The 19,169-nt window shown below is 34.6% G+C and overlaps 1 protein-coding gene across 4 annotated transcripts in view; it reads right to left on the bottom strand.

The window, feature by feature from the left end:
* The window catches only part of TASP1 (taspase 1), a 326,885-nt gene that overhangs the window by 100,797 nt on the left and 206,919 nt on the right, over window positions 1-19,169 (bottom strand). The gene's annotated exons all lie outside the window — the stretch shown is intronic.

Below are 19,169 nucleotides of genomic sequence, written 5' to 3' on the forward strand. Positions count from 1 at the left end.
TGGGAGGCTATGGGTGTGAAACATTTCAAATACTGATATTCAGTTTATCTGGTGATTACTTTTGCTTAATTGCTTCATTTTTCTCCTTTTCTATCCTTTGTTTATAAGGGTAGCTTGACGTAGAGAAGAAGGGAAGGATATCTTTAGGAATGAAAATGTAGAAACAAAAGATCAACAAACTACATGACCCATGAAGTCCCATTCAATCCTAAAATTCTAAAAATAAATTTTAAATTTTCTATTTTTTTTTTTAAGCAAATTGTGGACCAAACTGATCTACTAAGGAGAATATGCCAGTAAGGAAAAAGTATGTAGTAATAATAATAGTAGGAGAAGGAGGAGAAATGATGATGAGGATTATTACCTGGTAAGATAGAAAGTATTTTACACTATGCACCAACACAAAATGTAAATAATGGTTGATATTTTGGCTAAGTTATATTTAAATATCCTGTAAGAGTAAATTAGCCTTGGTCTTCACACATCATCAATACCTTCTGTCCCAGGGAGCCCTTGAAAATAGGATGTAGCAAAGAGCTCCTCCATTCTACTTAAGGAGGGCCTCCAGGCCCAGTCATCACTTCATTTTTCATCCTGCCTTATTACTTTGTACTTCATCATTCCCACATGCCTGGTACCTTCCCAGGAGTGGGGAAGAGAACTATTTCTCACACCTTTTATAGATTTCTTTTGTATATTGCCTTCCCTCATTGGACTGTAAACTCTTTGAGGGCCAGGATTATAATATATTATAATACATAAATAAAATACTATTTCTTTTGCCATTTTATATCTCTAGCACTTAGTACAACAGGAACATAGTAGGCACTTGAAACATATTTACTTGCTGAATAAAACATAAAACCAGATCATAAGCATAAAGATAAACATATAAAAATTATGAGAACTGGAAATACTTTGTTAGACTGAAAAAAGAGTTAACGGTTGAATGAATGAAAAAAAAAAAACTCCCATAAGTATTTACATTCTTATTAATGTTTAGATTTTTAAAAACCTATCAGAGAAAAAAAGAGAATCCTCAAGCAACTACTGACTGATTAAAAAAAAAAAGATTGCTCTAACAAACTACTCCATAGTAACAGGCTAAGGTGCCATCCAACTATTGTGTGGTGGCTCACATCATATCAGTATTTAGCATAGTGCCTGGAACATAGTAGGCACTTAATAAATATTTATCAAATGAATGAATATCTATGGTACTGAACAATTCATATTTTTACAATAGGTTTTAAGGTATTCAAAGTGATTTGCATATATTATTGCATTTCAACCAGTCAAATGAATCACATTTTCATTTCTGCACCAAAGTCTTTTTTTTTTCCTTTTTGGAGGGGGGAAGGCAGGGAAATTGGGGTTAAGTGACTGCCCAAGGTTATACAGCTAGTTTTGTGTTAAGTATCTGAGGCCAGATTTGAACTCAGGTCCTCCTGACTCCTGGGCTGTTGCTCTATTCACTGCACAACCTAGCCACACCCAAAGTAATTTTTCAATCCACAAATATGTCCAAAGTTCATTTTAAGTATGTACAGAAATTAATTATAATACTGGCTATTGTATTCTGCTTTAAACTGTTTATTTGGCTGAATTATAAAAGTGTCATTATAGTCATAAATATACATTAATACATGTATCCAGAGAAAAATTTTGAAAGGTAGAATTCTTAGATTATTTTATTCTTTACTTGTTTTAAATCATAGATTTGATTAACCATGTCATAAACACAAAACTGTAACAATTATAAACCCATACAAAGGAAAAGCAAGTGATTTAGAGGAAAAAATACTAGATTTTGAGTCAGAAAACCTAACACACAAGTCACAGCTTAGATACCTACTAACTGTTTTGACTTTTACCTTCTCTGAGTTTCCATTCTCATCAGGTACATAACTAACACTTATACATAGCTTTAAGGTACACAAAACACTTTATATTTTCTGCAGAATGGGATAATACTTATACTAATTCCCTCCTGGGGCTGTTGTCAGGAAAGTACTTTATTAACTTATAAAATTCTTTAGAAATGTGGCCTATTATCATAAGGATTTTAAAAAATAAATCCTGGGGAGTCAAGATGGCGGAGTAGAAACATAACTTCTGCTGGCTCTGGCTTCCACCTCCTCCAAATCAAGTAAAAATGGACTCTAGACAAACTTTGGAGTTACAGAACCCACAAAATGACAAAGAGAAGGTAACCTCTTGCTGAAGACAGTCCAGCAGGCTGGCAGGAAAGGGCCAATGCAGAGCTCAAGGAGCCGAGCCCAGCCCCATGAGCCCAAGGTTTTAGACTCAGGGCAGCCACAACCAGCTACCAACTGGAGGGACTTTAGATCATCAGCAGCTGTGGTGGTTTCCAGAATTATAAACACATAAATGGTAAGGAAAAAGTGAGAAGTCAGTGCAGTGTGGACTTTGGGATCTGGTAGTTCAGCAGTGAGGTCCGGCATTTACCCCCTGGAGGGAGAAGCCGCTGAGGCACTGTGGCTGAGGCACAGTGGCCGTACAGCCACCTTCACATGGAAGCTTCAGCTCCTGGCTTGGAGACTGTAGGAGGACCAAGCAACCAATCTGAGAGGTAATGGCTCTTGCTTTAACCTGCTTGGACCTAGATTGTGGTCTAGGGTGGAGGTCCTGGGGTGCATGACCAGCTTGCCAGAGTGTGTGGAGGCTCAGAGAGAGCACCCAACTAATAGCTCCAGCAGCTACGAAAATTCCAAGAGATTTGGGACAAAGCTCCACTCTCTGGTAGCAGGGTCCTATTATGGCAAAAAGATCAAAAGTGAAGTAATTGAGTGGCAATCTGAGCAAGCAAAGGAAGCAAAGCAAGCAGAGCAATCCAACTTTACACTACTATTTTGGGGACAAAAAGGATCAAAGCATGTAACAGAAGGAAGACAGCAAAGTCAGAAATCCTGCACCAAAAGCTTCCAAGAAAAATATGAGCTAGTTACAGGCCATAGAGGAACTTGAGAAGGAATTTGAAAACCAAATAAGAAAAGTGGAGGATAAATTGGGAAGAGAAATGAGAATGATGCAAGAAAATTATGAAATGACAGTCAACAACCTGACTGAAGAAAACAACACCTTAAAAAATAGATTAACTCAAATGGCAAAGGAGGTTAAAAAAAGCCAATGAGGAGAAGAATGCCATAAAAAAACTAATTTGCCAGACGGAAAAAGAATCTCAAAAGCTCACTAAAGAAAATCATTCCTTTAGAATTGGACTGGAGCAAATGGAAGCTAGTGACATTTTGAGAAATCAAGATACTATAAAACAGACCCAAACAAATGAAAAAAATAGAAGGCAATGTGAAATATCTCGTTGGGAAAACCACTGACCTCGAAAATAGATCCAGGAGAGATAATTTAAAAATTATTGGACTACCTGAAAGCCACGATCAAAAAAAGAACCTAGAAATCATCCTTCAAGAAATTCTCAAGGGAAACTGCCCTGATGTTTTAGAACCAGAGGGCAAAACAGAGGTTGAAAAAATCCACTAATCACCTCCTGAAAAAGATCCCAAAAAGAAAACTCCTAGGAATATTATAGCCAGGTTCCAGAATTCCCAGATCAAGGAGAAAATATTACAAGCAGCCAAGAAGAAACAATTTGAACATTGTGTAAACACAATCAGGATAACTCAGGATCTGGCAGCTTTTACATTGAGGGATCGAAGGGCTTGAAATATGATATTCCGGAGGTCAAAGGAGCTGGTACTAAAACCACGAATCACCTACCCTGCAAAACTGAGTATCATGTTTCAGGGGAAATATTATCATTCAATGGAATAGAGGACTTTTAAGCATTCTTGTTGAAAAAAACCAGAGTTGAATAGAAAATTTGATATTCAGATACAAGAAGCAAGAGAAGCATGAGAAGGTAAACAGGGAAAAGAAATAATAAGGAACTTATCGAAGTTGAACTATTTACATGTGTACATGGACAAACGACAATTGTAACTTATGAAAGATTTCTTAGTATGAGAATAGTTGGAGGGAATAGAAATGTTTGTGTGTATATATATATAATATATATACACACACACACACACATATATATGTATACACATATATATGTCTATATAAAGGAGGGTATATAGACATATGAATACATATGTGAATGTGTGCATATATGTGTACAAGTATACATAGAAAGAGGGCACAGGACCAACTGAATAGGAAGGGATGATACTTAAAAGGTGAAACTAAGAGGAATATAATGAGAGGAGATGGGAAGAGACAGAATGGGGTAAATTATCTCATCTGGAAGAGGCAAGGGAAAACTGTTACAATGGAGGGGAAGCACAGGAAGGCAAAAGGGAATGGGTCAACCTTATTCTCATTGAATTTGGCTTAGGGAGGGAATGACATACACACTAAATAGGGTACCTCAACCTACAGGAGAGTAGGGGGGAAGGGGATGAGAGGGGAGAATGATGGAAGGAAGGGCAGGCTGGGGGGAGGGAAGTTAGAAGCACCCACTTTTGAAAAGGGACAGGATCAAAGTAGAGAACAGAACAAGCGGGAGGTGGGATAGGAGGGAGGGAAATATTGTCAGTCTTTTACAATATATCCACTATGGAAATGTTTTGCATAGCTACCCATGTACAACCTATACTGAACTGCTTATCTTCCCAGTAAGGGTAGGTGACAAGGGAGGAAGGGAATGAATCTGGAATTCAAAGTTTTAAAATCAAATGTTTAAAAATATATATGTATAGCATTATTTATGTTATTTTACATGTAATTGGGAAATAAGATATACAGGCACTAGGGCATAGAGATCCACTGTGCCCTAGTGGAAAATTGGAGGGGGAGATGGGGGAAGATATGGGAGAGAACAGATTGGAGGAGGGGATATCCAGTGGGATTTCAATTTTGGGGTGGTGGATAGGGGAAAAATGGGGAGAAAATCTGTAACTCAAAATCTTGTGGAAATGAATGATGTAAACTAGAAGTTAATAAAGCATTTGATACAGTAGAAAAAAAATGCTTAATTCCTAGATGCTTCCCACAACCATTTGGCAAAGATCCATTCCTTGTAGGATTTAAGGTAGGTAAAACAAAACAAAAGAAAATATTAGAAAAGCTATCAGAATCAGGCAGGTTCAATACAAAGATTAAAAAGAGAATTATATGGATCTGCTTCTTACCCCAGTCATAATCAAATAAAGGTATTCTTATGAGTTAATAATTAGATCAGAATTGTCAAATTCTAAGATAGACATATACTAGACTCTATAAGAAAATGTCTCAACTATAAATGCCAACACAAGTAGAAAACAAAAATTAAATAAGCATTTCCTCCCCAAATTTATATGCATTTTCTCTCACCAGATCTTTTAGTTGGCACTAAGAATAGAAGAAAGAGCTGTATATTAAGAATATAAAACTGTGATAATAAGCACCACCTTAAGACACATATCTATTTTTTTGGTTCTGGACCCATGATTCCACTATTATAGGGAAATCTAAGTGAGGAAACTCCTTATATCAATGAAGACTAGAAATATTCTTAAATGTACTGTGATAGAACATTGCTTGTAACATTGACAGATTATGTGATTTGCCTAGGGTCACATGGGAATTAAACTCAGTTCTTGCTACCTCTAAATCTGCACCTCTACTCCATGGAATTTTCCCAAGCCCTTATTTAAAAGTTTGATTTTCTTTTCATTTGGTCTAAACATTCTAAATTTCAAGCTATACTTATGTCAAATCCAAAACTACTTAATTCTTAATTACTTCCTTTTGCCAGGGAGAAGGAATAATAAAAGGCAGTAGTTTCATGACTGTAACATAGTCTAAGGGGAAGCACACTAAACTTGAAGTTTGAAAAACTGGGTTAGACATATATGAATAGTATAATTATAAGCAAGTTACCTCTGTTTGCTTTAGTTTCCAAAGCCAATCTGATTAAAAAAGGGATGAAAAAAGCTGTATTATCTACCTCACAGGGCTGTGGTTTGGAAAACTTAAAAGAGCTATTAAGTAGAGACTGTTATAATAATGACAACTTCCTTTGCGTTTCCCATTTCTACAACCCAGGACAGGGAAAGATCTATAAACAGATCATAGGATCACAGAAAAAAATACTGATTATCATGGTTTGGACAGTAAGTCCACCTGAAGCTTATAATAATGAATACATGTACTTTGAACCTCTTATTGCCTGTGTGATCACTACACTTAATTCTTTTGGGTCTCAGCTTTTTTATTGGTAAAATTTGAGATTAAGACTTACATACACACACAATTTTATAAGTTAAAACAATTTTTACATATGCTCTTTTTAAAGTTTTGAGTTCCAAATTCTATCCATACTTCCCCAACCCCTCCCTGACATGGTAAACAATCAGATATAGGTTATACATGTGCAAACATGTAAAATATTTCTATATTAGTCACTTTGTAAAAGAAGATTTGAATAAAAGAGAAAAAGAAAAGTGAAAAATAGCATGCTTCATTATGTAATCAGTTCCTTCTCTGAAGGCAGAGAGTATGTTTCATCATGAGTCCTTTGGGACTGTCTTAGATCATTGAATTGTTGAGAACAGCTAAGTTATTCACAATTCTTCATCAAATATTACTTTTACTATGTACAATGTTCTCTTGGTTTTCCTCATTTCACTTGGCATTAGTTCATGTAAGTCTTTCCAGGTTTTTCTGAAATCATCCTGCTTGTCATTTCTCATAGCACAATAATATTCCATCATAATCATATACCACAGCCTGTTTAGCCATTTCCCAAATGATAGGTATCCCCTCAATTTCCAATTCTTAGTCACTACAAAAAGAGCTGCTATAAATATTTTTGTACATGTAGGTCCTTTTCCTCTTTTAATGTCTTTTGGATATAGCCCTAGCAGTGGTATTGCTAGATAAAATGTATGCACAGTTTTATAGCCCTTTAGGCAAAGTTCCAAATTGCTCTCTAATGATTGGATCAGTTCACAACTCTACCAACAGTGCATTAGTGTCCCAGTTTATTCACATCCCTTCCAACATCCAACATTTTCCTTTTATGTCATATTAGCTAATCTGATAGCTGTGAGGTAGTACCTTAAAGCTGTTTTAATGTGCATTTCTCTAATCAATAAGTGATTTTAGGGCATTTTTTTCATATGACTATATATAGCTTTGATTTCTTCATCTGCAAACTGCCTGTTAAGACTGCTAAGAGCCCTTCTAGTTCTAAATCTATCATCTGATACTTTTTCAGGAGGCCTCTATCAATTCCCCTTAATTCTAGCACCTTCCTTTTGTTGATTATTTCAAATTTATCTTATATAGAGCTTGTTTGTACATAGTTGTTTGCTTTTTGTCTCCCTCAGTAGTCTGGGAGCTTCTTGAACGGAAGGACAAACAAGTCTTTTAACTTTTTTTGTATGCCCAGCACTTAGTACATTGCCTGGCACACAGTAGTCACTTAATAAATGCTTAATGACTTACTATTTCCCCAGCTATCAATGATTCCCAATTACTTTGTATTTACTCCATATATAATTTGTATTTAGTCATTTGCTTGTATACTGTTTCCATCAGTAAACTATAAGCATCCTGAGGGCAAAAAAAATATTTCATTTTAGTCTTTGTAGTCCCAGCACTTGGCACACGGGTACTTGATAAATGATTAACTGATGCTATATGACACCATTCTTCAAGATAGGGTATGCACACTTCTAACAATACACACACACACACAAATCCATTTGGGAACAGTAAGAAAAATATGAGCAAAATATATCTAGAGCTGAAAGAGATCTCAGAAGCCATCTACCTCTGCTTCTTCATTTCACTTATCTGGAAAAGGAGGCCAAGGGAGGCTGGTCTACACAAGGTCATATAGTGGTAGTGTCATCACAGGTAGAGTATGAACCTGAATTTTGTAAGTCTAGAGAAAATGCCCTTTCCATTACATTACCCTAAATCAGAAGTTCCATTTCTATTTGTTTAGCTTAAAAAAAGAAATTAATCCTAATATTATACAAATTGAGAGTGGCATCCTCACTCAGTACATATTTTAAAAAGTCATGTATTACATATGAAGCATAGAGGGTATCCTGAGGGCAGAGTAGGAACACCCCAAGGTAGAGGTGTTGTTAGTGTTGCCCTCACTCATTCAATTACTGTCAGTATATTTCCATGTGTTGCAATTTCCATGGGCCTGGTTAAATTGATTTATAGCTTATGTGACATATTTTAACTAATTAAATGCAACAAAGTAGATAAAAGATTTTAAAGGATTCCAACAAAGAAGCTACATATCAAAGATTATGCTATGCAAGCATAAGACAACAACCAAATATGGGAAAAACTGATACTTTTACTAATGCATTCTAATCAGATCTGACAAGAAGTTTGTCAAAAGAATTTAATAATTATCAAGGGTATTTGAAATTTGGATTTACAACCAGTATCCTTAATGAAGAATATCATGCTGTTATTGTATAAATGAGGGTAAAAAGTCATAAATATTGATATTTTAAATTAAGATTTTCAATCTATCAATAAACAATCATTTATTAAATGCTCCAGGTACCATGCTAGGCACAAGGTGATACAAAGACAAAATTAAAGCAGTGACTGCCTTACAGGAGCTTATATTTTAATGGGGGAGACAAGATATACACATATAAGTATATATAAAATATGTAAAAAAAAATGAATGCAAGGTGGTTATGGAAGGGAGGTACTAACAGATGGGGCAATGGAGATCAAGAACTACTTACTGTAGAAAGTGGTATCTAATTCCAACAAGCCGTGAAAAGAAGGTAATGCAACTCAGGTCTGGGAGACATCACGTTCCAAGCAATGGAAAATGGGGGTAACATGTATATAGATGAATAGTGAATTAGATGAATTAATGAATAAGCCAGGATGACTGGAATGAAAACTGTATAGAGGAATGTGGAAGAAGACTTTAAAGATAAGAAGGAGTCAGGTTGTAAAGAGATCTAATTCCCAAACAGAAGAGTTATATATAATACTAGAGGTAATAGGCATCCACGAGAGTTTACTGAATAGGAGAAAGAAATGATCAGATCTATACTTAAAGAGAATCTCTTTGGCATTTGGGTAGAGGAAGAACTGGAGTGGAGAGATACTTGTAATAGGGAGAGGAAGCAGTAGTAAGCTATAGTTCAGTGGGTGGTGATAAGGTTGGTGAACAAGAATGGTGGCTGTTGGAATAAAGGAGGGGACATATTCAAGAGATATTGTGGAGACAGAAATGACAACATTGCATTGTAAGCTCCTAGGGAGCAGGGACTGTCTTTTGCCTTTTTTTGTATTCCCATTGTTTGACACAGTACATTGGTTTAGTAAATATTGATTAATTAGTCAGTTGATTAGATGTGTTAGAAAGTGAAAATGAGGAGTTGAGGTCAACACTGAGATTAGAAACCTGTGTGATTAGAAGGAAAGTGCCCTTCACAATGTAAGGTTTGACTGAATTTTGTTTTCACAGAACTTATATAAAAACAGAAATTATAATTCATATTGATAGGTAATGTCAGGAACAAAAACTGCTTCTAGAGAGAGTAGTGGGGATGCTGGCACCTGAAAATCAGCATATCTACTACTTTTTGTTCTGAAAAGGCCTCTTCCTGTATTTCAAAAAGGAACTGCCAGGCCAGGTCTCATTCACAAAAGATTAGAATGAGAACCATAAACCCAACTTTATCATTGATATCCTGGGTTCAAATCTTCAAACTCCTGCTTTAGTTAATTCTCCTAGCAATTGAGGAAAATCCTTTCTCATGATATCTGACACAGAAAAAAGGGGAGGAGACTAAAAGCAGCTTTGGCCATTCTTTTATTTAAGTATAAGGAAAAATGAAGATGAGAAGGGAGGAGGGAACTGAAACATGGAAATGAAAAGATGTAATCAAGGAGGTGGGATTTAGCAAACCCTACAATGTAGACTAATGGGGTTCAAGTTGCAAAATTCAAATCTGGATGAATCATAAAAAGACTTTTTAACTAGCTTAACTTTGTACTTGCTCCTTTCACAAGGGCTAAAAGGCCAAATTGCCTGTCTCAAATGACAAGAAATAAAAACCTTTTTTTTTTTCTAAATTCAGTCATGGCCAGGTAAAATTCTTGGTTATTTCTAACAACAATAATAGAGAAGTTTGGTAGAGGGGTGGGTTTAATGAAAAAACCCAATGACTTCTATTTTGGAAATGTTGATTTTGAAATGGCTATGAGACATACAACTCTAAGAGAAAGCTCATGATGTAGGAATGCAGCTCAAGAGAGAGGCTAAGTTTACCCAGATGAAATCCAAAGGCCACCTATAAGAATGTTCTTGTGGGAATTGGAAGACAACATAGTCTGTAGCCAGCCTGTGTGAAACCTTACTTGGCCTAATGGTTGAGAAAACCCTGAGGTTAGCAATGATGATGATGAGAATGTACTACTGCTCCAGAACCTCCAAGCCAGCATTCACATGCTTATGGGATGGCCTTTTGCTTTATCCCAGCTTTGATATTCACAAGAAGTCTCTCTTCTGTGAATTAATACTCCCTCCCAACTATGATCAGACCAAGTTCGAAGAGCATGTTGAAAGTCACTGGAAGGTGTGCCCCATGTGCAGCAAGTACTTCCCACCAGACTATGACCAGCAGGGCTTTGAAAGGCATGTTCAGACTTTTTTTGATCAAAATATTTTAAATTTTTACTAAAATATCACTTTTTATTATGCATTATTCCAGTTACCATTAAAAAAAAAGTCACCTCTAATAGCTAGACCATATCTGATAAACCATCTATTACCATTTTCTGACTACTTATGTTATATGTTACTTGTGTACAAGGCAGCAGAATTAGGATCAGGGTCAATATCTGGCTTATCAGCAGATAAGCAGTTTAACCTGTTTCTCTCACCTGCTCTAAGAAAAGAAAGAAGTTCTTTGTGCTTATGTATCTTTATTCCCCCACTGTGAATATTGTCTCAATAAAGGATACAGAGATTCTTTTAATGTGATGATAGAAAAAATTATATGGTGGTAGGTGACTTAACCGATGGGGTTCAAGTTGCAAAATTCAAATCTGGATGAATCATAAAAAGACTTTTGAATAAGTGATTGAGTATGAATAAATATGCAACAAAAAGTATTTCTGATAGCAAAAAAAAAAAAAGACAGAGAGGCTAAGGCTACATTATATTATATAGAGTTACATGCATAGAAAGTTCACTGAACAGAAGAGAGCTGATGAAGTCAACACTTAACAGTGTGGAGAGAGAAGAGAACCCACGATGAACCATTGGGGAACACCCATAATTACAGGACATAGCAATGACGATGAATCAGAAAAAAAGACTTGTTGCCAAAAATGTCATTTATTAAACTCTTATGCCTGGATACATTAAAAACTTGAAATAAAAATTTTCCAAATTATTTTTAAATCTTCAAAATGAAGTTTGAGTGGATTTTGAAACAATTTGTTTAAAACATAAAAATAATACAACTTCTGATTAGTAAGGAGGAAGAGCTGATTTATATCAGGAAAGATAGAGGTGGACTACCTGAACTCATGGTGAAACATGATGAAACACTTTCAAAGAGCAAAGTAAAATGGACTCAGAATGCAGATTGAAGCATATTTTCCATTCTTTTCCTTCTTTCTCTAATGCTGCATTACTTCCATCCTTCTTATCTTCCTTTCTTCCTTCCTTTGACAAGGTTAATGAGGGAATTTGTCTTGTATGACTATACATATTTATGATGGTTTTATTTTTCTTGCCTTTTCAATGAGTGGAAGAGGGGAGTAGAAAGGGAGACAATTAGGAACTGAAACTAAAATAAAATTGAATTTTAAAAGATTGGTTACCTAAACTTTAACAAATCTTTGAATAATTGGTGGATGGGACAGAAAAATTAGTTTCATGCTTTAGTAATTGTCAATAATGCCAAGATTTTGATCTAAGAATCTTTTTAAGTTACTCTTTTTTACTTATAATAGCCACTGAAAGCAAGTACCAAAAATAAACTTAGAAACAGACCTTTAAAAGTTGTATTCCAAAGGATTAACCAAAATTTCAAACAATGATAAAACATATTCAGCAATGATATTTCTGCTGAAAATAATGTTTAGTGAAAATATCATTAATATTTTTCAATGAGATTAAAAAGGGTTTGTATAATTAATAAAAGAAAACTAATATTACTATAAATAATGCTTATTTCATGTTTGTCATTCTTTAAAAAACATATTGTCTTTTAATGTACATAATATATACATACAGTGCTGCATTATATAATTTACAAAGAAATACACATATTGACATGTATACTCAAAAATATTTCACTGATAGGTATGCATGGACAAAAAAAGGTTGGATGCCACTGCTCTACTTGGGATAAAGACATTTTTTTTTTTTGCTATATGAAAAACTGAGCATAAACTTACGGACATAATAAGCACTAAGGAATTATGATGATGCTAAAGAACAATGAAATTTAAAACAAAATTCAAGTTTGTTTTATCAAGGTATTCATTCTATATAAGTTTTCTATAAAACTCAGTTTTGAGTTTATTACTGAACTTTACCATGAAGATTTAAGCTAAATGGGCTTCGATTGTTGCTTTATTGTATGAAAAAGAAAACATTTCAATAAGTTCATTCACGATATAGAAAATTTGAATCAAAAAATAAATTGAATCAAATGAACAAAATACATTATTGAGCACCTATCATAGGTTTAGAACTGAGAGGAAAATAAAGGACTATCCAAGACCAAGCCCCTGATTTTACAGATGAGGAAGGTCAGGCCCAGAGAAGCAAATGACTTGCCCCATGTCATACAGGTAGTGTTAAGTGGCAGTGTCCAGATAAGAACCCTGGTCCTCTGATTCCACAGTCCTAAATAGCTTAGTATTGTAGTGTACTGTGCATAGATCCCAGCCAGATTCTATAATTCAAATGAACTATATATAAAAATAAATATGATCATTCAAAAGGTCACAAAAGATAATAGACTCTCTTTACCAATAAATTTCAAATCACTATTTTTTAAATTCTTTAAAACTTTATAGCTTAGGAGAGGCTTTGTGTAAATAAGAAGTATATGTTTACACATGAAATCTAAGAAATAAAATCAGAATGAATCAGCAGACATACATGAAACAAATCTGTTTTACATAACAGTCCCATTGAGCCAAAAAAATGTAAACAACTGGATTTAATTTAACCTTATTCATCTAAGTAATCTTTTTACACCTTTATTTTTTAATGTATATATTATTTTAATAAAACAAAAAGAAACTTAGTCCAAACCTCTGACTTCTTGTATTAAGGAGGTAAACAGAAAAAATAAATCTCCAAATAATCCCATTTTTACATCATAGTGATTATTTATATGAATAATTTTCCTTTCCTCATTCTGAATTAAAGGGACACACACAAAAAATTTATCCATTTATCCTAAAGGAAGACTTAATTAGAAGAGAAGCATCATGATAATAACAATGGAAAAAACAATAGGCATAGAACAAGAATATGAGGGATCTGATCCTAATTCAAACATTTATTAGGCATTAATTTTTGTTTTATAGCTAACACTTGATTAACCACACATAATTGAAAGATAGCATCCTTTAAAGAATCAGATTGAATTTGTGGAGCAGAGTAAAGATAGGGGAGAAAAGAAAGTTCCCAGCTAAGTTCTCCCAACATTCTCTTCCAAACAACTTTAAAATAATCCCTCAAATTAAATTATGGTGTGCCAGAACCAACAAATGGTTAGAGTGAAATATTTTTTAGCCCAAGAAAACAAAGGAGATTGGAAGGAAAAATCTGCAACATAGGGAAGGAGGCTGACCCAAAGCTTATGTGAATGAAGCATCAATGATGAGACTAGGTGGTGGTAAGAAAAGCAAAAGCACCTTTGGGAACTCTCAAGTTAGACACAGTAACAAGACCTGCAAAATTGTCAGAAAGGGACTACAAGGGAGCCCTGTGCTAGCACTGGACACAGGACTAAATGCAGTTTGTCAACTCAATTGCCCTTACCCACTTCTGGGTCATAGTTCAAAGGCAGGGAGGAGAACTATTGGTCAAGAGACAGTAGAAGACCTGAGAGGTACTATCAGTTCCAGTCTCAAGGAATAAGAAACCCTCAGGAACAGTATTGTTTCCAGTCCCATGGGAGCAGGGTCCTGAAGAACAATAGATATTTCAATTCCAAGGAATGGGGGGGATGAGTAGGGGTTGTAGTAGGAAGAGCTTCCTGGGGAAGGACCAGAGCACAGGCTAAGAAAGCAGTGACTACACTTATCCTTAGATCACACCACCTTGAAAGTGCGGAAAACTTCCAAACTCCAAGAACTAGCTCTGAAAATAGTAGTGTATAAAAGCCCAAGGCTCCAATCCCCCTCCCCCAACCAGGAACAGAGCCCAACTCTAGCATAAAGTTCAAAATCAAGAAATAGGGTAGAAAAATGAGCAAACAACAGCAAAAAGGAATGTGACCACAAAAAAATATGATGATGATAGTGATAATCAAGACACAAACTCAGAAGGAAACAATGAAATAAATCCTCCAAAAAATGTGAATTTGACACAAACCAAACAAAAATTCCTGGAAGGGCTAAAAAATTCTTTTCAAAATCAAATAATAGTGGTTGAAGAAAAATTAAGCAAATGAATGAAAGTAAAGAAAGAAAATTATGAAAAGAAAATCAAAAATTTGGTAAAAGAGGCAAAAAATACCAAAGAAAATAGCATCTTAAAAGCAGAATTGGCCAAATGGAAAAGGAGGTACAAAGGTTATATGAAGAAAATAATTCCTTAAAAATTAAAATTGGGCAAGTGAAGTTAAATGACTCCATGAGACATGAAGAAAAAATTTTAAAGTCAAAAGAATGGAAAAAAGTAAAATATCTCATTGTAAAAACAACTGGCATGAAAAATAGATCAAAGGTAGATGATTTAAGAATTATTGGATTGCCTGAAAGTAATGATAAAAGAAAGAGCCTAGATATAATATTTCATGAGATTATCAAGGAAAACTGCCTAGATATCCTCAAATCATAAATATAAAATAAAAATAATAAAACAGAACATAGATATATATTGGAAAATAAAATATAGATAAAATAGAAATAGAAATAATCTACATGAAAGAGATCCCAAAATAAAAACGACAAGGAATGCATTAACCAAATTCCAGGGCTCCCAAGTCAAAGAGAAAATATTGCAAGTAGCCAGAAAGAAATTGAATACCATAGGGCCACAGTCAGGATCATACAAGATTTAGCAGCTACTACTTTAAGGAATAGAGGGCTTAGAATATGGTATTCTGGAAATCAAAAGCATTGGGATTACAATCAAGAATAATTTACCCTTAATAATAAGGCAGCTAGGTGGTGCAGTGAATAGAGCACCGGCCCTGGAGTCAGGAGGACTTGAGTTCAAATTCAGCCTCAGACACTTAACACAAAACCTAGCTGTGTGACATTGGGCAAGTCACTTAACCCCAATTACCCTCCAAAAAGCAAAAGAAAAGAAAAAAATACTTTCTCAGGGTGGCTAGGTGGTGCAGTGAGTAAGAGTGCCAGCCCCGAAGTCAGGAAGACCCGGGATTGGTTCCAGCCTCAGACACTTAACACCTACACACAAAAAAACTGGTCATGTAACCTTGGGCAAGAAATCTTGGTGAGAAAAGGGGGAAGGAAGAGGAAGAATGGAGAAAATTATCTCACATAACCCCAATTGCTTTAAAAAAAAAGTTAAATTAATTATAGAAGCAAATAATAAAAACTATACTAGTGATGGACCTCAACTTTGCCCATTCAGAGTTAGATAAATCTTATCAGAAAATAATTAAGAGAGAAGTCAAAAAGATCAATAAAATCTTAGAAAAGTTAGATATAATAGACCTCTAAGGGAAACTTAATGGAAATAGAAAGGAGTATACCTTCTTCTCAACTGCATATAGCACCTTCACGAAAAATGGCCATGTATTAGGACATAAAAACCTCAAAACAAATGCAGAAAAGCATAAATATTTAATGTATGCTTCTCACACCACAATGTAATAAAAATGGCATTTATTAAAGGTTCATGGAAGAATAGATCAAAAGTAAGTAATCTAATCCTAAAGAATTAGTGGGTCAAAAAGGCAAATCATAGAAACTCTCAATTATTTCAGTAAACAGAATGACAAAAATGAGACAACATACCAAAATTTATGAGATGCAGTTAAAGAAGTACTCAGGGGAAAATTTTTACCTCTAAATGTACACATCACTAAAAGAGCATATCAATGAATTAGGCATGCAACTAAAAAAAACTAGAAAAAGAACAAATTTTAAATCCCCAGTTAAATGCCAAAATGGAAATCCAGGAAATTAACAGAGAGATTAATAAAACTGAAAGTTAGAAAACCCATTAAACTAATAAGCAAAACTAGGAGATGGTTTTATAAAAATAATCAATAAAATAGATTATATCACTGGGTAATTTGATTTTTTTTTAAAAAGGAAACAATTACCACTATCAAAAATGAAAATGGGAATGCACAACTGATGAAGATGAAATTAAAGAAATTATTAGGAGTTATTTTGCCCAATTATATGCCAGTAAAACACACAATCTAAGTGAAATAGATAACTATCTACAAAAATGCAAACTTCCCAGACTAACAGAAGAGGAAACAGAATAGTTAAATGCCACAATCTTAGAAAAATCAACTGAAGAAGTCATCATCAATGAGCTCCCTAAGAAAAAAAATCCCTAGGATCAGACAGATTTACAAGTGAATTCTACCAAAGATTTAAGGAAGAATTAATCCCAATGCCATATAAACTACTGGAAAAATAGATTTCTAAAAAAAGGAATCCTACCAAATTCTTTTTACAACACAAATATGATTTAGATACCTAAACCAGGGAGAGGAAAAATAGGAAAAGAAAACTATAAACCAATTTCCTTAATGAATATCAATGCAAAAATTTTAAATAAAACACTAGCAAGAAGATTATAGCAATATATCACAAAGATCATATACTACAACCAAACAAGAGATAGAGAGGAATACAAGAAGTAAAACAGATAATTCTGATTACATGAAATTAGAAAACTGTTGCACAAAAGGAATGTGGCCAAAATTAGAAGAAAACCTGGAAACTGGGGGAAAAATTAGAGCAAGTTTCTCTGATAAATACCTCATTTCTCAAATATGTAGGGAACTGAGCTGAATTTTTTAAAAGAAGAGTCATTCCCCAGTTGATAAGTAGTCAAAGGATATGAAATGGCAGTTTTCTCAAGAAAAAAATCAAAGCTATCAAGTCATTAAAAAATGTTCTAAATCACTACTGATTTTGTTGTTCAGTTGTTTCAGTCATGTCTGACTCTTCATGACCTTATATGGGGTTTTCTTGGCAGAAGTACTGGAGTGATTTGCCATTTCCTTCTCTAGCTCATTTTACAAAAGAGGAAACTGAGGCAAACAGGGTAAAGTGATTTGCCCAAGGTCACATGGCTATTGTCTCTGAAGTCAGATTTGAACTCAGGAAAATGACTTCTTCCAGGATCCAGGCCCAGTACCCACTGCCCTACTTATGTGAATTAAAAAACTCTTAAGATAGTACCTCACACCTATGAGATTGGCTAACATGACAGAAAAGAAAAATAAATATTTAAGGGGATGTGGAAAAAATTAGGACATTAATGAACTCTTCCTAGAGTTGTGAACTGATTCAATTTGGAATTATGTCAAAAGAGCTATAAAATTGTACATGGCCTTTGACTCAGCAACATCACTACTAGGTCTATATCCCAAAGAGACCCAAGAAAAGGGGGAAAGATCTATATATCTGTAATGGTAAGGGAATTTGAAGATCTTCCCTGCCCCTAATGGGCCTCACTTGGAGCCCAACAAGAGAAGCTTACTTAGGGGAGGCTTGTTTTTCAGGAAGACCCACCTTTTGTTACTTTATAAGTAGGCAGTGGGTTATGAAGGTAGTGATGTCTTCTGACCATGGAGAAGGCTATATATATTCCCTGAGGTGAGGTTTTGCTTTGGGGCTTACTTAGGGGAAGAGTTATTTGATTGGGTCAGATGAGACTCTGGACAGCCACTGAGGCCCCCAGCTTTGAAAACCCAGATGTTGGTGCTTCTCTCTCTGGTAACTAACTGTATGTATGTAATGATCAGACAGCTAGAAGCCCTGTCTGTTAGTCTGTTCAATTGTGTTACTTTTTCTGTATCTTTTGTCTGCTTGTAATTTCTTTTTGTATTTTCTGAAGTTCAGGGTGTTGACTTTTTTCCCTAAACTAAGTGAATAATATCTATATTTCATTAAATTAAGAATGTAAACCCCTTTTGTGTTGCTTTCCTTTAGAAAAGCAAATCAAAGAACCTGGGCTAGCAGCCATCCTGGGTATGCTAGGGTGCTTGCTACCACATATACACAAATATTGATAGCAGTTCTTCCTGTGGTAGCAAAGAATTGGAAATTCTTTGGGGGATTTCGGAGGGGATGCCCATCAACTGGGAAATGACTGAACAAGTTGTGATATATGATTCTGACAGGATACTATTATGTTGTAAGAAATGGTGAGCAGGGTAATTTTAGAACAACCTGGAAATATATAAATGAACTGATGAAAAGTGAAATTAGCAGAACCAGGAGGATACGGTAAACAGTATTAGCAATGCTGTGAGGATGATCAACTGTGAAAGATTTAGCTAACTCTAATCAAGGCAATGATCCAAGGCAATTCCAAACAATCTATGATTGCTTGCTATCCATCTCCAAAGAGAAAACTGATAAATTCTGAATATAGAGTGAAGGATATTCTTTCAAACTTTATCTTTATTGTTTTGTTTGCCTTTTCTTTTGCAACATGGCTAACATGGAAATATGTTTTGCATGACTTTACATGTATAATCAATATCAGCTTACTTTCTCAAAAGGGGGCAGGGATTAAAAGGAAGGAAAGAACTTGGAACTCAAAAGTTTTTAAAATGAGTGTTAAAAAAATTTTTACATGTAATTAGGAAATGTCTAATATATAAAAATTATTTTAAAAAATTTTTTACAGGTTAGATCATTCAGGTTAAACTAAAAAGATAAATGTCAATAGTGATAAATGTAAAATCTTAGAAATAGGTATGAAAAAATAGTTTTACAAATAC

This window comes from Petaurus breviceps, unplaced genomic scaffold (genome assembly GCF_028583685.1).
Source record: "Petaurus breviceps papuanus isolate PSGF00001 unplaced genomic scaffold, PetGlider_PUasm1.0 90919, whole genome shotgun sequence".
In the NCBI taxonomy this organism is placed as follows: Eukaryota; Metazoa; Chordata; class Mammalia; order Diprotodontia; family Petauridae; genus Petaurus; species Petaurus breviceps.